Below are 24900 nucleotides of genomic sequence, written 5' to 3'. Positions count from 1 at the left end.
AAACCATATATTTTTTAAAGGTTTCTTTCTTCTTTTAATTTTTAAATTTTTTTAATTTTGAGACCGAGAAGGAGCTGGGGAAGGGTGGAGAAAGAAGAGGACAGAGGATCCGAAGCAGGCTCTGTGCTCACAGCAGAGAGCCTGATGTGGGGCTCAAGCTCACCAACCGTGAGGTCATGACCTCAGCTGGAGTCAGAAGCTTTACCAACTAAGCCAACCAGTAGCCCCACAGCAAAACTATTCAAAAGTGTTGTGTTTCTGTCCTCAGTTCATTACCTCCCATTCTTTCCTGAACTCACTCCAAACAGGGGTCACCTTTCCACTAAGGTGGTGCTTATCAGGAGAGCCATGACCTCCTCTTGCCCAAGAAACCGTGTTGCTTGGTCTTCTTAGTGTTAGCGCCGGGCTGTCCCGTCCCCAGACTCTCCCTGGCTGTCCTATCCAATTAGCATAATTTTTTTCATGGCAGTTGTATTAGTTTCCCTGTGGCAGCTGTAACAAATCACAAACTGAGTAGTATAAAACAGTGGAAATTTATTCTCACCGTTCTGGAGTGCAGAGGTCCAAAATCAGTTTCTTCAGACTGAAATCAAGGTGTTGGCAGTGTTGTGCTCCCTCCTGGGGCTCTAGGAAGAAGTCATTCCTGGCCTCTTGCAGCTTCTGCTGGCTGTCCACAATGCTTGGCTTGTGGCCATGTTACTCCAATCTCTGCTTCTTCGAAGGTCAGGTAGCCTTCTGTTTGTGTACCAGTGTCAGATCTCCCTCTCACAAGGATATGTGCAATTGCATTAAAACTCACTTGGAAAAACCAGGATAATCTCTGATCTAAGATCCTCGTTTAATTACATCTGCAGTCTTTTTTTTTTTTTTTTTTTTTGCCATATGAGATAATATTCACAGGTTCTAGAGACTAGAATATGGATAGTTTGGGGGGTCAGATTTTTCAGCCTATCATAATACTTAACAGTGGAGACTGCTCAGTATTTATTTGTCTTAGGTCTCTCCTAGGTTGTAACATTCATATGAGCAGGACTTTTTTGTTTTGTTTTGTATACCATAACAACATATAAAAAAATGTCTTTAATTTTTTATTCTGCTAGGACTCTGGCATGGGAAGAGAACTGAAAGTGTTTGTGTGTACCAAGCCCTACCTGAAACTAAAGAACACTTTTGACACATGAGAATTTGAGTTTCCAGTTTGCTTGATTCCCAGGAAATTAAAGAAACATCAACTTGCCGCTGTTGACATCATACATTGCTACAAACCTTATTCATCTATTGGTTTGTAAAGTAGCAATGGGACTGAACAAATTAGCACTGATAGATGTAATAGATTTACAAATTAGCACTGATAGATGTAATAGATGTAATAGATTTGATTGGGCACATGCCTGGAAGGAAACAACAAATGAAGCATTTGGGTAGAATACTGAATGTATGAAACACCAAACATGGAAGGTTAAGTCAAGGAGTTTTCTCCCCACCGATTTTGCACATGAGATAGCTCAAGAGAATTTGTGTAGACCTAGCTCTCATTCCTCCTTGTTAACCCTCATAATGCAAGGGCTTTCATATGTGTCTCCGCACTAGGAAGTTAGGTGATAGTTGAAAGGGTTATATCCCCAAAGAAAGTGTAAATAAGCTTGCAAACTAGAGTAAAAGTCCTGCCTTTGCGCTTCCCCTCACCAACTGACCTACAATTTGACCAAATCAGTGGTATCTCCATGAACTGTCTCCCTTCCTATATAGTATAGAGCCTTCTAGGTAGTACAGTAGCTCTCCCCTTGTCCATGGGGGTTTAATTACAAGACCCTTAGTGAATGCCAGAAACCATAGATAGTACCAAACCCTAAATATGGTATGTGTTTTCCTGTACACACATACCTATGATAGTCTTTTATTGTGCATAATCTATAAGTTAAACTAATAATAATATGGAATAATAACAATCTGTAATAAAAGTAATGTGAATGTGATCTCTACCTCAAAATACCTCCTTTCAATGTATTGACTCTTCTTGTGAGGTGATGAAATTCCTACATGATGAAAGAAGGGAGGTGAATGGTGTAGGCTTTGTGACTTAGTGTTAGGCTACTATTGACCTTCTGGTGATATGTCAGGTGGCAGTTCATTTGCTTCTGGACTATCGTTGACTGAGGATAAGGGGGGATTATTGTGTTTGCAAAAGTTGCCCCTTGACACAAGTTTATTTGTGATCAAGGAAACGTTAACTAGAGTATAGCTTCATAAGTAGGGGTATCTAACATATAAAGATTAAATCTCGGAGACCACTTATATTCTGAAGTATGCTTATATTCAAGGCTTGAGATGGGCAAAACAGTTACCAGAGCGTCTACAAATATCATAAGAGAGGAAGACTGCACTGGGCACAAGTATGTGGGAAGACTTCTTTGCTGTGGGAAGAGTTTGCAGAGCTTTATTGTGGCAGGTAGGCTGCAGACCATAGGCCCTGTGGGTAGACAGACACAAACCGACCCTGTGATGCCCACCTCCTAAGATTAACTCCCTTGTATAATCCCTTCCTCTTTAGCATGGGCAGCACATGTGACTTGATTTTGACCAATGGAATATGGCAAAGGCAATAGAAAGTGTATGATCATGTTTACGTGATTATATAAAATTGTAGCATCCATCTTGCTGGGGTGTCTGTCACTGGCTTTGAATAAGCAAACTAGCAAGGATCCTATGGCCACAAGGAACTGAATACTTTCAACAACCATGAGCATGAAGAAGCGTGTACTTCCCCAGTCGAGCCTCCACAAGAGACCTCATCTTGGCTGACATCTTTGAATATAGTCTTGGGAGATCCTAAGCAGAGGATCCAGCTAAGCTGTCCTCAGGCTACTCCTGATACACAGAAATTGTGAGACAATAAATGTGTGGTGTTTGAAGCTGCTAAATGGTGGTAATTAACTACATGGTAATCCAAAACTAGTCCAGTCCCCAAAGCCACCTCCCTCCCCACCAAAGCAAGAGTGGCTTGGCTTTGGTTTCACCATTGGATAAGGCAACGGAAGTAAGAAGCCAATCATGGGGGGCAGGGTGGGCAAAGAAAGCACCAGGGGTTTCATCCAGGTTAAAGCTTTTATACCTGATCCCTGAGGCACTGGAGTCCCTTTGAAGAGTTTTACATGAAGGAATAACAAGTTGAGATTTTTGGGCTCTCATTTCCCCCTCAGTAAAAATGAGGGAGCAAGACTGACCCTTAAATTCTCTGTGCCTAGAGCCCATTACCTGGATCTTGTGCTCTTTCTCCATCCCAGATGAAATGTCTTTGCGGTGGTCCCTTTCTTACTCAGTGCCCCTGGGATCTCCTTCACGCTTCCCATCCTTACTTCTCTATCTCTTCCCACCCCCAAAGTGTTATTTCTGAAACTTTCTTGTGATTTAGTCCACCACTTTCAAAGTTTCTGAACATGAGTGGAATGAATACATTATTGGCCTTTAGAAAGTAGCTTCAGAAATACTCCAAACAAAAGCCTGCAGAGCTGAGACATTCTAGATGAGTCCTTAAGGGAGCCAGCATTTGATAGGCAAATGAAGCTTAAGGGGGCGGGTAATGTGCCTCAGGCACACAGGCCAGCTAGTCTCAGCTCTGATAACTATTTAAAAAAAAAAAGTCTATTTCCATCATTGCCAGTGATCCAGCTTTGTTCTTACTGACACATTTTCAGTAAATATGTGAGAGAAATATTTTCTTGTTACACAACTGTGCCACTTCAACACTATCAATTATCATGTCTCTTTATCCCATTCATGCTTGGTGCTACTAGTTTCTAAACTTTGTGAAAAAGACCTATTTTCCTAAACCTTATCAAATTTATTACTATTATAATCAGTTTTTAGATTCACCGTCCCCTCCCTTTTCCTCTTGACCCCTGATGGTTGCTTTGGTGTTTATTCCTTTTCTCCTTCCTTTCCTCGGGGATTCCTCTTTCAATCTGTTCATACACTGTGTCTGCTCATCTAGCATTTAAGTGACCTGGTGACCTAGGCATTGAGGATATGAAACTATGAAGAGTCCTCACTCCTTCATCTCTCACTAGATGATGACAGTAGCCTCCTGATTGGTTTTTCTGCATCCCCCTTTCATCTTCCTCCAGTCCATTCGTCTCACAGAAGCCACGTTCAGGCACAAATCTGTTGAAGGTACTCTATTAAACATTCTTCAGTGGTCCTCCCTGCCCCAAACCCTTATGCTCTGGCTCCCATCCCCCCCCTCCCCACCTCATCCTTGGAGCTCCCAGCGCTCTCTTCCCTCTTCACTCCAGCCCCCTGCAGCTGCTTGTGGATCCTGAATAGATGGCCCAGAGTGCTCTCTTCCCTGCAACTCTGCTGTCCCCTCTTCCTCACAGGTGCCAGTGCCCCATTCTCATCAGCCTGCAGCCCCTTGACAGGGAGCATCCCTGACCCCAAGACAGGATTATGTGCCCTAACTTTTATGTGCTCCTGCATGTTAGTCTTTAGATGATAATGGCCCATTTCATTTCTTTCCTTCTCCCCACTGCCAGCTCCCCACCACCATCAGGCAGTGCCTTAATGCCTGGTAGAGCTCCATGTGTATGTAACAACACAATAGGTCTAGATTGTTAAGTAAACGCAACCTTGTGTGGTTTGATGGCTTAGAATTTAGGTTTAGGGGGCACCTGGGTGGCTCAGCCTGACTCCTGATTTCAGCTCAGGTCATGATCTCATAGTTTGTGGGTTGGAGCCCCACATGGGCTCTGTGCTGACAGTGTGGAGCCTGCCTGGGATTCTCCCTCTCTCTCTCTCTCTCTCTGCCCCTTCCCTGTTTGCACTCTATCTCTCTCTCTCTCACACACACACACACACACACACACACACACACACACCCACATACACACAAAATAAATAAACTTAAAAAAAAAAAAGAATTTAGGCTTAGGAATCAGACGGCCTGGGTTCAGTTTCCAACCTCGTTCAAACAAGTGGAGAAAGACCCAGAAGGTGTGTCTTGTCCTCCAAGGTTTGTGTTTTACAAAAACCTCCAGACTAACTGCTCAGCCTCTCCCACTTCTTACTATAACGTTCGCGCCTGGATGGATGAAGTCCCTGGGCCCACTTCCTGCCAGTTTTGCTCCAGGGCCAGAAAGGAGGCTCAGTGGGGCCCTCTAGGGGTGACTTGTTCAATTGCCCCAAAGCATATCCTTGCTCAGAGGCCTCCCAAGGGTTGCCCCCAGGATCCTCTGTTAGCCACCAACAGAGCAAACAGGAGCGCAGCCCTGCAGCAAGAGCTAAACCCGCCACAGTGGCTCCCTTTCTGTGGAGATTCTGAGGCAATTCATGCTAGGAATAAAGGAAACCCAGATCGGTGGCCAAGGAGGGATTGAAGGTAAAAACTAAGAATCTTGGTGGTTGATTTGAGGTTAAAGCATTGTGACGCAGCCCAGGAAGTTTGGGATGTTGAAAATGAACCAACTCGGCCTCTCTCCTCTCCGCTCCGCTCCGCTCCTTGGCCATGCAAATATCCGCCCCATTGAGGACACAGGGATAAGTTGTAATTTCCCTTTCCAGGTTGATTAGGTCTGCTGTCCTAGAACCAGGGCAGTTGTGCAGACTTGACCCCCAGGGTGAAGGGTGAAGGTGGAGAGCATGAGGTTGTGCTTGCTTCCCAGCTCTGGTTGCTTTCTTCTCCCTGCAGCTGCTACGTGACTATCTGCTCTCATGACCTTCTGTTTTGAAGTCACCTGAGTTCTTGTTTTTATAATCTGTGATCTGGTTCCTCCTTCTTGTCAGCCTTCCTTTATTTCACTTTGAATGTAACAACAGAGATAAAGCTTATAAACCCTCTCCGATGAAGGCTACAGATGTTCTAGAAGTAAAATACAGAAAGGCCTAAATGGGCCTGGAACCAAAAATGAGAACAAAGCATGCATCGCTCAGGTTCTCAGGTTCAGGGACTAGATCTCAATCTTAGTTCTCTGTATTTCTACCTGTAAGAACTCAGAAAGTTCTATTGCCTTCTTTGCCCCATCTAAAAAATAGAGGTAGTAAATGTACTACTTAGGGCTCTTTGCTGCAAGCAATAAAAACCAGGTCTGACTTAAATTAAAATACAGGGGACAGGGAGAATGGAGAGGACATCTTGGGACAGCTATTTCACAGATTCAGGGTAGGGTGGATTTAAATCATGGTTAAAATCATTTAGCATAGCACGTGGCAGAAAGTTTTAGAAATGTGAGTAGTTACTGTATCATTTTTGTTGCATTATTCTTATTTTGAGCTCTGTCCTTTTTTGCCTGTAGCTTTGTTTTGATATAAAGCCAAAGCTGGCCTTGATAGTAAACATTCTTTTGATTTGGGGGAGTTGGTCTCTAGAACACATGGTCAACTATCTATTCAATCATCTACTGCCAAAAGGCCTAGGGTCATGTGACACAAACTTGGCCTCTAACCTCTTATTTCATCTGGGCCTATAGGTTAAGGACAATTCTCTGAGAAGGGCGAGCAAAACTACATCTAATTGACCTAAATACTTGCTCCTTAGGGCCATTTCCAATACTATGTTCAAGGCACGGAAGGAATTCTAGCTGAGTAATCAACATCCACTCACCTCTTCTGTTACTTACAATAACTGAGTTCTTGTCTGAATCAACTCAACATTTACTGAACACCTACTACGTATTAGCTGCTGGTTATATAAGACGAGTGCCCACCTCCAATGTGCTTTCTGTTTCGTGGAGGAGATGAGTGGTTAGTGTGTAACTATAAAACCATGTTGTGAATGTTAGGGTAGAACCCGGCAGAGAAAGTACAAAGGGCCTAGAAGGAGGATGGAATTACTTAGGCAAGGAGACCAGTGGAGGGAAGGAATTGGAGACAACCTCATGGAACAGATGCCATTTGACCTGAGTGTTGCAGAATGCACAGAAGTCTGCCAGGATGATAGATGGAACATAGTATAAGCAAGAGCACAAGGACCTTCAAATTCATCCTCTGTGGTTTATGTTTTGTTGTTTTGAAGTTTATGAAGTAGGAGAGGTCACCTAATCAGATTGGAGTTTCAGAGAGTTAATTCTGGTGGCACTATGGAGCCTGGTTTGGAAGGGGATTAGCAGAAGGGAGACCAGTTAGGAAGAGAGATGTTGTGAGAGACGATGAAGGCCTGACCTGAGGCAGTAGAGGAAGGAACAGGTTGGAAGTCCTTTGTCTGGGACTCATTGGGCATAAATGGTAAGGGACGGGACAGAGTCGGGACTATTTTGAGGAGTCTCATTTCCCTGTTGGGGTAGAGGGTGGTGTTACTTTCTGACATAACAGACTAAAAAACAGAAGTTTGTCTTGAGAGGATGAGGGCTTTCATTTGCAGAGCTGAGGTGTCTGTGGGACATTCAGGTGAGAAGTCCATAGGCATATAAGGATTTGGAGGTCAGGAGAGAAGTTTGAGGCTGCTTGGAAGGGGCCCAGGGCTGGAACTAGCCCTACAGGTAGAACAGGACAGCTTCAGGTGGACCCTGGACTTGTCCCTTTGACCTGAGCCTCCCAGACTCTTTATGCTTGGAGGCCCTGTCTTGTTCTTCTGAGTTGCCTGACCCACTTGGAGTTCTGTTCTGTACGTCTCCATGTAGCTGCTGTCTTGCTGCCCTATTCATCTTCTCAGTGAGGACCACCTGCTGCTTCCTGGGATTTCCAAATTGTGGCCTTCCGACCCTACTCTAACACAACTTTGGACCTTCCCGTTGCTGGTGGCCGTTCGGGACTGAATTGTCTTCTGACTCTGGAGACCCTCTTGGAAGCTGCGGTCTGTCTGTGCGAAGAATCCTCTGTCATCCCCCATGGGAGAGTTCACCAAGTACCTACAAGCCAGTCTTCATTGCTGACATTTGCCTCATCCCATCCTGAGACAACCAGGACGCAATTTGACTTTAAATAAACAGATAAGTAAGCATGTCCAGAGCTCTCAGTAGTCAGGCAGTTTGGGGATTTGCTGCAGTCATTTAAAGAAGATGGCCATTAGATTTGCATCTTTGCTCAGCTTTCAGAAGGCAGAGGTGAGAAGTCTCAATAAATCAAACATGTAGGTGTTGCCCCCAAGTGGCACAAAGGAGATTAAGTTCCAACCATCATTCTTTATTAATGGTACCTCAAAGGCTTGATGGAAATGGTTTTTAAAAAAATAGTATCAGCAAACTACTGGATTTATAAATCCAGGAACTCATGTCTACAGTTGTTTTAGATCTGACAGAGTGAAGATCCAGTTACCCCTACCCCAGGGCATAAATTTAGGCCCTGCCCCATTCTGTTTCCCACCCTCCCACCATTCCCTTCAGGTTTTTAACTTAGAACTGAATCTGGAGGGAGTTGGCCAAATTCGTCATGGACAACTTTAGCTTTTACCCTGACATGATTATGCTTTTCTGAGTAGTCTCCTGAGACCTTTCTTTTCTTTGCTCTCTTGGGTAGTTCACTGACTTCTGGATGATGGAGCCGTAGACTAAGAGATAGGAGGGTTCAAATTTTAGTCCTAGTTCAGCCACAACAAAGTTGGGTAACCTTGAACAAGTCCTTTGAGCTCCCTGGGTCCTGGTTTCTTCATCCATACCTTAAGGAAGGTAATTGAAACATCTCGGCAAGATATTTCACCTCTAATTAGCTATGTCACCTGTCCATTTCAGCCCATCGTCCTGCATTCTCTTCCCATTTCTGGGGGAAACCTATAGCTCACCCATAGCCCCTGCTGCCCAGCCAGCTGTGTCTAATGTGACTCATGAGAGTCTCTCCCTCCCTCCTCCACCTTCCTTCTCATTGGCCCAGCAATAGTTTGTGGCCCAAGAGCACTTGCTTCATAAGCTGGCTTTGTGGTCAGGCTTAAAGATGAACTGGATCCATCTCTTTCTTTTGGGGGGTGGGGTGGGGGAGGTGGGTGGGAATTTGAACAAAGGAGCCCAAAAGGAGTTTTTCAGTTGATAGAAAGGATGGAGGAGATTCTAGACCCTGTAAGGCTCAGCTGAACTTCTTTTCTATCCTTAGCTGTTCTTTAGAATTTAAGGCTCTATCCGTCCAATAATCCTGCCTTACCTGGACGTAAGAATCTTGAGTAGCTTCCAGTAGGGGGAAGATGAACCTTCTTTTCAGAGTCTCTGATATTTAGTGCTAGAAAACAGATAAGTAACCCACCTTCAGCTTCTCCCCGTTTCGGGACCTTCTTCTAATATATTTGAGGAGGAGGGACCGCATTTCATATCTGCTTCTGAGTTGCCCACACTACAGCTGTCTTCTCTATGGTATGCTCAGGGAAATCTGAGTTCGATCCCCAGAATTGTCACTTATTAGCTGTGTGCTATAGATCTAATTATTTGCCTTCTCTGGATCAGTTACCGTGTCTGAAAGATGGGGCTTATCATCCTATCTATCTCATAGGGTTGTTGTGAGAGTTACATAAGCACCATACTTGGTTCTTCTCTTTAGCTCCTGGCTTTTAAACTTGAATACATACCTGAGGGAAAGAGCATTCCTTCTTACCTCTCTACTGCTTTTCTGCAGGTTTTGCAATTGTTGTCAATCAAATGATGCGAAATTGGAATCAAGGAATGGTGGGAAAGGGAGCGTGCTTAAATTCTCACAGCATGTCTACGAAAGGAACAGATCTAGAATTTTCTTTCTTTGGTTCTTGGCCTAGTTTCTTATTCTTCAAGTTGTATCGCTTATGTGTGTGCGTGCACGCGCGTGCATGCATTAGTATGTGAACATGTTTGTATATATGTTTCAACTTTCATAAAATAGCTGCCAGCTCCTAATTTCACTAAGGCTCAGTGGAGGAGAAAGATCCCAAAAGTCAGGTGGAGAGCTTCCCAGGGAGGAAGACAGGTTCAGGTTTGATAAATTCCTGGCCTTGACGGCTTTTAGTCTTTCTGTCTTGAGGGAAAAAATGCAAATAAATAGTAAATAAATAAACTCCACATTAACATGAGAATTACCTCGTGGTGTATCTTGAAAGGAAAAAACACAGAGTTGCGCTAGCAGATCTATTTCAAGATGATTTAACAGGTGAGAGGGAGTGAGCGCCGATTGTTTTATGTCCCAGTCTATTAGGTACTGTACAATGCGACAGATCCGTTCTAATTTATACAGTTGTTCAGCAAAACTTTTGTGGGTTTTTAAATTGACTGTAATGTTTAGCAATTGGAATATAAATTTATTCAGGCCTCTTATTTGGTCGCCTCAATGGTGCATTACAAAGTATTTTATAGTGTCTGATCTGCTTAAGTTTTACAACCAGCTTCTGTTGTTCTGCACTTTTTACAGCTAGTGCTGAGAGTGGGACTTGCCGCCCCTGCTTCCTGGTGGCCCTCCCAGGCCACTCCCAGGAGCTGGCCAGGGGTTCTCTATGTGAACTGAAGATGGCACCAGGCCTCTCTTTTATTCCTTCCTTTTCTGGGATTCCCACCGACCATCGGTGGCCTGAGACAGCATAATAGGTTGACATAATACTGCCTTGCAGTTTGCCTGCCTTGTCCTAGCAATGATGAACAATATTAAACCCTCAGGCTTCTTCTTATCATGCTTTTTTCCTTTGTTACCAACCTTCTTGATGTAGAATAGTATAGCCAGTCTTCACTTCACATCAGCTGCTTTTCCCTTTGTGATGTGGCTTCTAGAAAACCACTTCACTTTCTCAGAGATCCACAGTGGCCCCTCATTGTCAAGGGTAGGCGCCTCTGTTTTCTGGGTATCCATAGGACTCAACACTGCACATACGTCTTTCTTGTTATCATTTTTCCCTTGGTCAGCTTGATCTAATTTTCATGTCTTCTGTCTTCACTCCTCCTTCTCTAGACCCTTGTCATCTCACGTGTGTCCTGGAATAACTGATTGTCCCTATGCATGGGTGGCATGCACGGGTCATATCTCTGAAGCTGCCCTATACTTTGTATCTCCACTCTTCCTGCTCAGAACCCTCCTGAGCATACACATTTTATGCTACTTATCATACCTTCTACTAATGGATATAGCTGGGCTCCCCTTTTCCAGTGACTGGAAGCTCCTGGAAGCAGGGACTGTGATTGACACAGCTCTGAAATTCCCATAGTGCCTGGCACACAATAGATGCTCGCCAAGTTAACCCACTTTCAAGCGTGTGACTTGAGATGGGAGGAAGGATATTTCGAGGCTGAGGGAGAAGCAACTTGTACAGTGAGAGGAGGCTGGAGAGCTCGGGAAGGGCTGGATGAGGAAGGGCAGTTTAGAATCTTCTGGACTTGACTCAGAGAACTAGAATCAACACAATATTTCAAATGTAGAAAAATGACTGGTCAAATTGGCATTTAAAACTGTTTCTCTGGCTCAAGTGTGAAGACTAGAGCGCAGAGGGGTTAGAAGAAGGTGGCTTAGATTAATGAGGGCAGTGGAGAAAAAGGGGAAGACATTTGAAAAAAATATGGGAGATGAAATGGACAGGAATCACGATTGGATGTGAGAGACGAGTGCTTGCCGAGTTTCTGACTTAAATACCTGGCTGCGTGGGGTACAGAGTTTGGAACAAGAGATGGTTGAAACGGGTTCAGCTGTGTGGGTGGCAGGTGGTGGTGGTGGTGGGGGGGAATCGGAAAGGGGAGAAGTGGTTCAGTTTGTGATATACTGAGCCTGACAAACATGAGACATCCAGGTAGAGATGGATGTGGGCCTAAAACTGAGGCATGGTGATGTGCAGATGGCCACTGGAGCTTTGGGAAGAGACAAGAGCACCTGAGAAGGGAGTAACATGACAAGAGAGGCTGAGATAGAACTTGGAAGATTCCAACGTCTAGAGGCTGACAAAGCAGAGTCAGCCAGGAACACCAGGGAATAGTTTGGTATTGCTGAGGCTGAAGGCCAGCCGGGTTTCCAGAAGGTGAAGGGAATGGAGGAGCACTCACTGGGGGTGCTGCCATCTCGTCAGCGGCACTGGTGAGAGAGGGCTGGGTAAATCCTGTCGGAGTGGACTGAGAAGTGGATGGCAAGGAAACAGGGATTTGGGCTTGTAGAAAGCTCCGTTGAGAAATTCTGCAAAGGGGAGAGAGGTAGTGGAACTAAAGGGACACATGGGAGTACGGGGGAGGTTTGGTTTTGTTGACTTACATTTATTATTAAGGTAGAAGAGACTAGAGCATGTTTCAATACGGGAATGGAAGGGGCCAGGGAACGGGAATGAAGACGCACAAGTCAGGTGTGAGGAGTGATGACGAAAGGCATCGGATTCCTGAGAAGGTGGATGTGCCCTCCAGGCTGCAGGCCACAGGATGGCCTCACTTCTGAGGAGAGAAGCCTCTGCATTTACAACAGGAAAGAAAGAAGGGATAAAGGGTATAGTGCAGTGCCTCGGTGACCGAGAGGTAGGAAGGCAAAGTGTCCCTCAGAAAGCTTTACTTTGTCAGTGGCATTAACATACAGCCATCACTATCATTTTAACAATAACAATTTCCATAACATAGCAGCTACCATAACAGCTGTCAACTATGCTAAGTATTTATGGTCAGTGACTCACTTCATCCCCACAGGAAACCTCCTGGGTAGGTTTTGATTTATAGATGAGGGATCTGAGGTTCATAGAGGTTATGTGACTTGACCAAAGTCACAGTTGGTAAGTAATAGAACCAGGGCTTGAAACTTAAGCCGATTTGAAACTCGTGTTACTGTTAATACTATGGCTACTTCTTGGCTATTACTATTCCATTGACATTAGGGAACGACGTTTTCTTTCTTTCTTTTTTTTTCAGTTTACTTATTTCTTTTGAGAGAGAGAGAAAGCGAGTGATCAGGGGAGGGTCAGAGAGAGAGAGAGAGAGAGAGAGGGAAAGAGAGAATCCCAAGCAGGCTCCACATTGTCAGTGCAGAGTCTGATACGGGGCTTGAACTCAGCAACTGTGAGATCATGACCTGAGCTGAAATCAAGAGTCAGACGCTTATTGGACTCAGCCACCCAGGCATCCCACTAACTTTTTTCTTTTTAAATTGCACTAATGTACTTCATGCTGGTGGGAAAATTTGTAGTAAGCAAAGAAGGCTTTACTCTTCAAGTCCTAGGGCTAATTGAACTTCATGCAGCTTTACAATATTGGAAATGAGTGAAGCCTCATTTCCGGTATTGGAAATCAGAGGAAAGCCTCTTCCCACACATTCTGAGTTGCTCTAACCAGGTGCCATGTTCTAGCATAAAAATCCCTTATCTGCTCCCTGTCTGAACAAGAGGACAGCAAATATTTATCAGCACTGGAACAGTTAATGAAGCGTGCAGCATTAGATTTCTTTCTCACAAAGGGCTGTTGGGATTTTTTTGTTGTGATTGTTCAATGCACACTCTGCCCTCTTGTGGCCAAGTTCTCCCACGACCTGAGGGGTATCCACTCGAACCCCGCCCCCTCAGGGCCGTGGTGCAGGGGTTTCCTTGACTTCACGGTCTCTCTGTCCAGCATATATCCTCTTGCATGAACTTCTGTGCCCTTGTCCCTCAGTAGTTGCCCTCTCCATCTCCTACAGTAATGTCCTGACCAATTGAAAAATCTAGCTGACCCAAACTGCAGTGCCATCTCATGGCCATGGAGCCTTGCGTGAAATTGTTACCACTGAGGGCTTGTGCCTGTGGATATGAACACAGGCTTTGGAGGGAGAAAGACCTGGGCTTCAGGCCCAGTGCAGGAACCCACCTGCTAAACTGTTAATTTCTTCTCCTGTGACATGGGGAGAACGGTCACCTGCCTCAGGATTAAATGGGCAAATGTACTTAATGGCCTGGCACCACGTGGTTGTCCAATAAACACTGGTTCTCCTCTTTCTTTGGCTTAAGTCCCTGATTTCTGGGAAGATCTTCTAAGAATAAGTGAGAGCTGTCTCTATGACAACAGTTTAGCAGTGAAGCACTATTGTAATGGTATGTTTTTTGTCCAGATCTCCACTGGACAATAAGCTTTTGTGAGGGCAGAGAGCTTGTTTGTATCCCCACTGCCCGACACATAAGCCATTCCATAAATCTTTGTTGAATGAATAAAAACCAAATGTGTGGGTCCTGACACCAAGCATCTTAGGTCATTTCTTAGGCACACTAAATGATGAGAACTTCTATTACAGAAGTTCTGCTTAATAGGAGTCAAGCCGTGGATAGAATTTAATTTGGGCCTTACCTTTGCTCTCTATATCTGACAACTTTTGACCTTTGCTGGAAAACAAAGCTCGTGGCCTGAAGCCGGATACTTGGTAAAAAGGGCTAGTATGTGTGTTAAGGGGGAATGGGGTCTGATTTAATGCAGGAGCCTTTTCTAAAGGGCTTGGGCTTGGTTTATGGTTGAGGGGATTATTACAAAAAAGATAATTAGCATCTCCCTTGCTGACTGTATGCTTGAAATCTTTACAAATCAACAGCGTGTGTTTACAGTCAGAACATTTTTTTAAGGTTACTTACTTATTTATTAAGTTCTTAGAAATGGCCCCTCCTGTCCTCTTACACTCTCCTCGGCCCAATGTCTTTAGGGCTTCCAAATGTGCTTGTGGGGTTGCTCTGGCTCGCTGTAGCTCTGGGAAGGCTGTTCCTGCAATGTTCCTGTTCCTTTGGACCTTCTTGGGGTTTCGGTTATACAAACACAGAAGCCTCACCCTGTTCCCTCCCAGGCTTCCCTCTCAGCTTGGGTTGCCAGCATTTTTCTTCAGAACTGGATCCCCAAAGAAAACCACTTCTGAGACCCCAATCAGAGGCAGATGCCTCAATCAGAGCAACCTTAACACAGCTTCCGACTCAAGTGACTATTTTAATGTTTGAGTTTGAGAAAACCTTAATTTGGGGGACAAAGCCTCTTCTCTCCCATAAATTAAAGCAAAATCAAAAAGCCACTCTGGTCACAACATTTAAGTGAGGGAGAGGGTAACGTTATGCTGGGGGTGGCTTGCTTCCCAATCCAGAGAGTGTGAATTACAGCAGCAGAGATATTTATCGAGCATTTATGACATGCCAGGCATTGTGCTAATATCACAGAGCGTATATCTAACAGGAGCCTCACAACAGTAGCCATGACATGGGTATACTGCTTACATTTTATGAGAGCAGCTGAAGCTTACAGTAGATGAGTGCCTTGGTAAGGATCTCACCGTCAGTGAGTAACAGAATAGGATTCAAACTCAGGCCCATCTGACCCACATTCTTAAAAACTGGGCGATGCCCAAGGACAGCTACTTTATTCGATGATAGTCTGGGGAGACGTTGATGTTGTGCCAGTAATGGCACTCTGGAACCTGCTGAAACTGCTCCTTCAACAGTGTGGTCTTTGTAGTGCAATCAATACCTCCTTTTAGTTGTCTGTGTTAGGTCGAGATTTCTCCCCACCCAAAGGCCGAGTCAGTCTTGGTTTGAAGATTTACTTTTATATTATAGAAGCTTAGTTGCTTTGTCTGATGTCTATCAGTGGTCCCAATGCGTTTCTTCCTTCCCTTTCCTTTTCTCCCCTTCGTCTTTTCTCTGTAAAGAGTATTCTCTTTCAATCTTGCTGGGTGATTTGGCACCATTTATTCATTAGCGCAAAGGGCTTCTCCTTTTAGAAAATCAATATATCATGGACTAAGGAGAGTGTTGGAGGCAGGCCCAGGGAGGCATGGCAGAAAGCCTGGGGGATGGGTTGAAGTGATGGCTGAATACCATCCAGCAAGGCAGGAGGGATGCCGAAAAAGAGCCGGAAGAACCAGGAAGAAGGGGCGGTGGAGGGGCAGTAGAGGGGCAGGTGCATGGAAAAGTGCCAGGAATGAGCGCAGAAACAAATTTGTGTGTGTGTGAAAACGCTGTGGCTCACGTTAACCACAAACCTCTTTCCCGTTGAAAAGAGAATGTCGAGCGGTTGAGCCCTTCATTGCTACAGTGTGGGGTAAGGTCAAGAAGCTTGCCGATTCCTGCTGCAGGTGGCTTGGTAAAGCCACAGAGGGGAGGAGATAAGCAGTTGATTTTTCTTTGAAACAAGAGGTATCAATTTGATGGCTGGTGCGGCATTTGCAATGTTTTGGAGGCTGAGCCTCCTCTGTGATTTCTCCTCAGGCAAAAAGTTTTTCTGCTCGGGGTGCTTTCAATGGAAAAATCTCTCTGTGTGAGGTTATCTTCTCTACGGTAATTTCGTGTAATCTGTGGGGATTTTGAGTTGATTGTGAGGTTTCTATATTGCACCTGCTGTTGTTCCTGAGAGAGGGAGAGCGCGGTAGAAGGAATAAATTGCCAGGGTAGAGGAGTAAGAACTTCCTGTCACCTCCTGTTCCCAAATTTGAGACTGGTCGTGATAAAATCTGCATGCAATACGGATGGGGGAGAGACTTGTTCCTGGAAGATTTCTCTCCAGCAAGAGCAGAAAATTCTGTACAGTGCAATTAACATAAGCAACCAAACCACACAAAGGGATACAAAGAGAGATCCTGGGGTAGGCAGAGTTCCAAGATGACCCCAGTAACCACATTCAAGTATAATCCTTTCTTGAGTGTGTGCAGAACTGGAAGCTTGCTTATAATCAACAGAATATGGCAAAGGTGATGGCCTGTAACTACCATGATTATGTCCGTTTATATGGCAAAGGTGAAGGGATTTGACAGGTAAATGAAAGTCCCTGATCAGTTGACTTTAATCAAAAAGGAGCCATCCTAAGTGGGCCTTAAAAGAATGAATAAGCCCTGAAAAGAGGGTCCACAGCGTGCTGCTGGCTTTGAAAAAGCAGACTGCCATATTCTGGAGAGGGTCACTCGGCCAAAACCTGTGTAGGAGCTGAGACCCTCAGTCCTACGCCTGCAAGATACCGACTTCTGGCAAAAACCAGGTTTTTGGTGGAGGACCTCACACTCCAAACAAGATCACAGCCTTGGCTGACACCTTGATTTCAGCCTGGTGAGACCCTGGAGAGAGGACCCATATTCTCCTCATACATGGAGACTGTGAGATGAGAAATCTGTTTCATTGAAACTGCTAAATTAGTGGCAATTTGCAAGGTGGCAATAGAAAACAAATACAGATCCTGTGCCTTTCAAATGAAATCTCAACGAGTCTTCAGGATGAAATCTGCTTCAAGACTTTATTGTTAGTGGTCTAAATTGGCACCAGTGTTTCTCTCCAATCACTACCTGCCATGACTCTCTGGAAACCACCTCTTAGGAAGCTCTGTCATTAAGGGCTTCCCGTGAGCTTGCTTCTAGGGGCTGCAAGAAGACAAATAAAACAAAGAGATGGCTTTTCTTTTGGTCTCATTTTGTAAGATTATAGTATGCTAATTCCCATGTACATTGGGCAAAACCCCTTTGTAGGCTTTTGAGCTGTCTCAGCGGTGGTTTGGCGGGTGAGAATTCACGGGAAGACACTGCTGGGTTTCCTGGCTCCCTCCACTATGTAAATCATCCAGCGATATGCAAATGACTTCTCAGGTTTGCAGTCCTTTGCTTCTGGTCTTTCTAGACATTGCCTGGGAGTTAAAAAGCCTCTCGTATTTTGCTGCTTTTTAGCCCATTTTGGTTGTGAGCATCTTTGAGTGCTTGGAAAATGTGATTCTGTAGTTTCAACTATAGAATTTAGATTCATGAAGAATGTTGGGAATGGGAATGCCAAGACCCCGTGCTGGGTCGGCTGCATATTTCATGACATTGGACTAGGCTGTACGGTAGGTGTTTACGGTGCCAGACTTGACGGTAAACACGGCAGCCTCGATTTCCTCATCTTGGGGTTACCAGGCTCAGCACTGCGCACGAGGGTATTTGTTCCATGAATAAAACCTCTTCTTCTACTAGAGAAAGAAAATGGAAGGATTCCCCCCTACCCCCAGCCAGTAGGGATTCAAACTCTTGCCCAAGGTCACGTAGCTGGTTGGTGGCTGAGGTGGTTCTGGCACCCCAGCCTTCTGGATTTCTGTGCCTTGCCACTCCACCCCCCAGTTACCCAACAGGCCTAATGTGCCCAGGAGGTGGAGGCAGAAAGAGGACCGTGTCTTCTGCTCAAGGACTCCAAATTCCACCTCTGTCGCCATCTCCACGGCCGCCCTGGCCTCCATCAGGCAGCTCTTAGCTCTGTTCCCGTGTTGTGCATACTTTTCCTGATGGCCTCCCTGCCCAATTCCCTCCAGTGCACTTTTCAGCTTCACACTTCATGAATTTTATTCGCAATCGATAAATAAACCTATTATCATCAGGGTTTTGTATTCTCATCATATATCGTCATCTGTCATAAACCATTTCACGCAGGAGTCTGGCTCATTCAGCATATCCCACTCATCTTTATTTCTGAGTCAGTGACTGAAAGGAACTAAAAGTGTAAGTCCAAGAATTCAGGTTTTACTCAAGAACAGAATGTCTAAAGATAAAAAAAAAATCATATTTAGACATTACTATATTTGAGATTAGTGCTGGGGGAGAAAAAAGTCATTACCCTGTCAGGCTCCCTGTACTTATTAGAAGCGACAAAGTATTTTGTTTTTCCATTCAAATGTGACGGATCTGATGGAGAAGCGGTGTTTCGTTAAGGTGTGTTTTTGAAATGTTTGTGGCTTCTGGCTGTCTCTGCCAGTTGTGTTGCAGGCGTGCATTTGATCTGAGTAGAGCTTTGGGCCGGCAAATAAGCTGGAGTCCCAGTTAAATACTGAAGTAATGCTTAGAGGGAGAAGCCAAAGGATACTGTGTGTCTAATTAACAGCCCCATTCACTGGTTACCACCACTATCTTGAAAGGTAGCAAATATTGGGGCGCCTGGGTGGCTCAGTCAGCTAAGTGTCTGACTTTGGCTCAGGTCATGATCTCACAGTTGGTGAGTTTGAGCCCCACATCTGTCTCTCTGCTGTCTGCACAGAGCCCACTTGGGATCTTCTGTTCCCCTTGTTCTCTGCCCCTCCCCCACTCTATCTCCCAAAAATAAACATGAAAAATTTTTTTCTTAATGAAAGCAGTAGCAAATATGTTTTGATAGATTCTTGAGTTGGAGAGGCACACACCCCATGACTGGGGCGGCTGGTAGGCCAGGAACTTTAACTGAAGGGTTAGCAAGTAGGATTGTAATTCATGCTTGATAGTTCTTAGACCTTGGGCAGGTAGTACTGAAATCTATCCTGCTTCTCCTCCCTTGACACATCTAAGTACTAGTAGATAGTGGTAACATTGACAGTAAGTATCCTGGGGAGAACTGACATTCTGGGCTGGTGGCCATCAGCCCCAAGGATGAACATAAGGCATTCCCAGTCCACTGGCTGGGAAGCTGTGCTGTGAGAAGGGACGAATGGGGAGGCTTCTAGCTCAAGTCTCCTGTGTTCTGAGATTTTCTTGGGTCCTATGAATTGATACAGAAGAAAGGTTTTTGAATGGCATCCTCTACTGCCCGAAGAAACTTCAGAAGGCTGTGCAGGTATGTTCTATAGGCCTTGAGAAAGTACTCTCTTGGGTTGAATCCAAATCAAAACAGGGGTGGGGCACCTGGCTGGCTCAGTTTGTATAGCATGCTACTCTGGGTCTCGGAATTGGAAGTTCGAGCCCCACATTGGGTACAGAGATTAATTAAAAAAAAAAAACAGATCAAAACCGAGGTGAAGGTAGTACCCCTTCTATCTATTTAAATTTGTGGATCTCATCATCTAAGTAGCCTGATGCTTATATAGAGGCAGCCTAATGTGTCAAATGTATCAGTGTTCTATGAATAAGTCATGACTGTAGCAGAAAATCAGGATTGAAGGAGGTATTGAATATCCTACTACTTTGACGTCTACTGTATTAGCATTTATTGAGAACTTACTATGTGCCAGGGACTTGTGAACTGCTTTACATGTTTGATGTCACTTGGTGCCCACAACAACCTGCTGAGCTAATACCTTTCCTTTCCCCAGTTTACAGAGGTGGAAACTGAGGCTTTGAGAAGTAACTAAGCTAGAAAAGTGAGACAGCTGAGATTAAAACTGAAGTCAGACTCCAAAGCATGTGCTCAGAATGTCTCTGCTCTGCAACTCTCAGAACACAAACTAGGAGATTTTGGAGTTTGTCCCGGGGAGAGTTTTATTCCCAAAGTATGAAAGTGATTTTCTTTGTTGGATAATAAACCTCAAGACTATCGCTTTTCTTCTGTCTGTTCCTCACTTTTTCTGCCTTTCTCTGCCTTCGGCAAATTACTTAACTTTTGTATCTTAACACTTCATTTATGAAATAGGGACAATGGTGTCGCATTTGTCAGAAGGCAGGAGTCTTTCATCCTGTGAGATACGCGATGGTTTTAGAAAAGGAGTTTTAATGCTTTGCTCTTGGATTGTGAGCCTAAAATATAATAAAGGAGAGTTAGTATTTTCTTAGCTATAATACATGGCCAAGAGTCCATTGAACTTATTGAATTTTTTTCAGTCCAATAAGCAACATCTCTAGTCATTAAAGAACATAATACGTGACCAGAGATTGCCATGGACACTGAGATTACCCTAAGAGGAATGTCATCTTGGGAGAAAATAACTTTTTAGCATCTGGTGAGAAAACTCCTCTGTGGGGCCTGGCCTTATGGAAAAGAGTTCTGATAAGCCCATTTCAGGAGGAAGCAAGCCTTAGGCCTTTTCTCTGGCAAGGAGAAAGGGGGCAGGAGTGAATCTGGATCTCTGGAGTTCCTTTCTCCCAGCTGAGTTTGAAGCATTGACCTCGGACAATGTACTTGATTTCTCTATACTAAGTTTCCTCATCTATGAAGTTGGCACAACAAGAATATGGACCTTTGAGCATTGTTTTAAAGCTTAAATAAGGCAGTACAAATGCACCCGGTTTAAAACCGAGGGAAGATACTTGAACCCTGAGGGTTTGTATTGAAAATGAAAAGGACCTTTGAGGAGAACAGTAATGTCTATGGAAATCAGTTAGGGTGTGTTGTATAGCTTCTCACTGGTCTCCGAAATAATCTCACTATTGTTTTTGAAATATAAAAAAATAAAAGAGAGGACAATTATCCTCATTTTCACCACTCAAAATCATTCGCTGTTGGTGAATTTTTGGCCTATTTGCTTCCAGTAATTTTGGAAAGTAGGAGAAAGGCAGTTAGGAAAAAGAAAGGATATGATTTTTATTTAAAAAATACAGGTTTATTACAAAGAATTCAACAAGGCAGAAAACAGAAAAATGAAAGTTAAATTACCTCCAATTCTATTCTACAGGTGTTACTATTTTTAAGAGTAGGCAAACAACCGGGGCGTGTGTGTCTCTCTCAGAGAAAACAGGTAAATTGTTAATAACTGTGACGTTAGATGATGGGTATATAGGGGTTTACTTTGGGGATTGCTTGAAAATTTCCAGATGTTTTAAAAAAACTTAAAAAAATGGAATCCTTATATATAAATATAAGTATATATTTATAATGTATGTGTGTATATATAGGTACATGTATAATGGGTGTGTTTGTATGTAAAGGTATATGTGTGTGTGTATACATGTATAATGTGTGTGTGTATATAGGTGTGTATATATAATGTGTGTGTGTGGGGTGTATATATATGTGCATGTGCGTGTGTGTACAAGTTTACTGAGTTTAATAGAAAAAAAATATCCAGTTAAAACAAAGGAAACATTGAAGTTCGAATAAATGTTTTCTTCTCCTGTAAGAGATAAAATATTCTAAAAAGTCCCTCTAATGTTGAAATAATCAAGGCAAACATTCAGTTGTACGGAGTCAGCTTTTTGATTACGATTCCGTTATAGACAATATATACCTTTGAAAGTGGAAGACGTGAGCATGCTCATCTTCTTCATCTCTTGCACAACTTTCACTTTTTTTGGATGTGTTACCTTTTTTATGACCCGGGTTGACAACATTCACCTCATCTTTGGTACCCACGATTTCTGTGGTGGTATTGAATCAATATTGAAATGGATTCAGTGTTTACCATTTGACCTTCTTAATGACTTCTTTATTATTCTTGAATTAATTATTTTGCTGAATCTCTTAATGATTGCTTTTCATGATCATCAAATTTTCCCAAGAAGTGGCTTGAGTGTTCTTTGAGTTCTTTCCTGTGTCAGGATATCTTCCCATTGCATCCAAATGAAGTGCTGGCTGGTTCGTTCTTTTGTTCTTTCTTTCTTTCTTTCTTTCCCTCTCTCTCTCTTTCTTTCTATCTATTTATATTTTTTATTTTTTAAAAGTTTATTTATTTACTTTGAGAGAAAGCGTGAGCATGGGAGGACCAGAGAGAGAGAGAGAGAGAGAGAGACAGAGAGTGACAGAGAGAGAATCCCAAGCAGTCTCCATGCTGTCAGCACAAAGCCTGACATGGGGGTCAATGTCACAAACCATGGGATCATGGATCATGACCTGAGCTGAAATCAAGAGTCAGACGCTTAACTGACTGAACCACCCAGGCACCCCTGGCTGATTATTTCTGAGTAATAAGGTTCTTGGCATCAGAATGCTGTAGACATTGTTCCATTGTTTCTGTCTTTGACCTTTGAAGCCAACTGATAGTTATCTTTTTTTGGTAATTTTGATTCAGCTATCTGGATGCTGAAGAATTCCTTTTTAAAAAAAATTTTAATTCTTGAAGTTAAGTGATGTAACAAGGATTTGTCTCAGTTTTGAACTTGCTGTGTCACATACTCCCAGAACATGATCTGCGGGAGAATTCTCTTGTATTATATCTTTGAATACATCTGCTGTTTCCCTGGGGGGAGAAGGGACATGCTTTAGGAATCCTGATTATCCTTATGTTGAATTGTCTTTTTATGTCTTCCATATCTCTTAGCTTTTTAATAATTTCTTTATATTTGTCTTTTCTTCATATTGGTGCTTCTATCTAGTCATTCCTATCTATCTAGTCATTCCTATGTTAGTAATGAATTCTTTGAAGTACTTAATCTATTCCTTGCTTCTTCTAGTTTTTTTGTATTGATTTTATGGTAATGCTGTTTCAGCTCCGAATTCGTTTTTTTTGAACTACAGTCTGCATTTTCACCCTAATATGTTATGATATTGTCTTTGAACTCTTGATTTTAAAAATTATTAGTTATTCTTTTTTTTTTTAGGTTTATTATTTTTAGTAATCTCTATACCCAAGTAGGGGCTTGAACTCATGACCCCAAGATCAAGAGTCATATGAGCTTCCAACTGAGCCAGCCCGGCACCTCAAAAACAGTGCTTTTATTTATTTTATTCTTTTAAGCTTCAGATCCATGTAGAACTTGAGCTCACAACCCCAAGATCAAGAGTTACCTGTTCAGGGTGCCTGGGTGGCTCAGTCGGTTAAGCGTCCAACTTTAGCTCAGGTCATGATCTCGCAGTTCGTGGGTTCAAGGTCCGTGTCAGGCTCTGTGCTGACAGCTCAGAGCCTGGAGCCTGCTTAGGATTCTGTGTCTCCCTCTCTGTCTGCCACTTCCCTGCCTGCACTCTGTCTCTCTCTCAAAAGTAAACAAAAAAAAAAAAAAAAAAAAGAGTTGCGTGTTCTATCAACTGGGCCAGCCCAGCAGCCCCTTACTTAGTTGTTCTATGGTACAATGCACTTTTTGGGGGATTGGTTTTGCTGTATTTATGTGCATAGTTTACATACTAGCTTCTTTTGACTTATTTTTGTTGTTTCACATCTTGCTCATGTTTGGGAGCTTTGTCTAGATTTTCTGTTTGTCCTGATACGGTTTGGATGATTTTTTTAACTCTTTTCCCACAATATCTCAATTCAGTTTGGTTTTCCTTTAAGCCACAGGATGAGTTTTGACTTTTCTCTAGTAATAGAAAATTGCACTATTTTGCCTTAGATTGGGAGGTGGGTGAAGGGACAAGGCTCATCTCAGGGTAATGCTGTCTTTGTTAGATTATCTGGGCCCTCTTCTGAGATTCTGTTATGTGTTCTTTACCGGGTTCACCAGTCATCATTGGAGGTGCGTTTAACATTTTTTCAACAGTGTATGTTGCCAGGAGCACTCACTTTCGCTCAGGTCTTTTCTGTCTGTTATTTTCTCCATTTTGTACATTTTGCCTAGAAGTATTTCCTGTCAGGAGAGGAAAAAGATAATAATAACTATTTCGTTTACCTTTCTCCAGATCTGTAGGTATTAGTGAGAATTCTTAATACTTAGTTAAAATCAGTGTTTAAATTCTTAGGGGAGAGGATGAGGGATTGTTCAGAAATGGATTTGTGTTGAGTCTCTTCTTTGCTTCAAAGTGTCTTGTGTTGAAGTTTATTAAGTTAGATTATAACCCTCTGAATTTGGTTGCTGTCATGAAATTTTTTTGGCTTTTTAGTACTTTTTTCTCATTCTGTTAGTATCAGGGGGAAAAAAATCAGTCAGGACTCTTAATTTGCTATCTTAACATGACCCCAGGTGACTTTTCAGTAATCTTACATGGCTCACTATTACTTTGGTTTAAATAGAGTTTCATTTGAAGAAACTTGAGGATGAGGAGGGGATAACAAGACAAACTGAGTTACAGTGAGGTGGTATATGAATCTATAGGCCAAAAATGTAAGTCATTTAAAATGATTTCAACACATGAATATTGAACATTGTTCATTTGAAGGTGGGAATAAAATGTGTTGACAAAAACAGCAATTTCTGATGAATGGGAAAGCCCTCTTTTTGTTTGATAAATTAAGGAATTTTATTTCAAAACATCCAGATTTGTTTATCTGGAAGAACTGACACAATTAGTAAAGATTGAGGAACATCACAATCAAACCAGAAATCATTCTTGAGCCTTTATTTCAGACAGATTTGTGTCCTTTGTAAGATTTGTGTCCTTTGTCAAGGTGGCTGGTTCTCAGAGGCTATGGTACCTCTCCTAATTTTTTTTCTTTTAATGTTTATTCTTAAGAGAGAGACAGAGTGTGAGCAGGTGAGGGGCAGAGAGAGAGGGAGACAGAATCAGAAGCAGGTTCCAGGCTCTGAACTCTCAACACAGAGCCTGATGCGGGGCTTCAACTTAGGAACGGCAAGATCATGATCTGA

This window comes from Panthera tigris, chromosome B3 (genome assembly GCF_018350195.1).
Source record: "Panthera tigris isolate Pti1 chromosome B3, P.tigris_Pti1_mat1.1, whole genome shotgun sequence".
NCBI classification, from domain to species: Eukaryota; Metazoa; Chordata; class Mammalia; order Carnivora; family Felidae; genus Panthera; species Panthera tigris.
The sequence above is the reverse complement of the archived record's forward strand: the minus strand, read 5'-3'. Positions refer to the sequence as shown.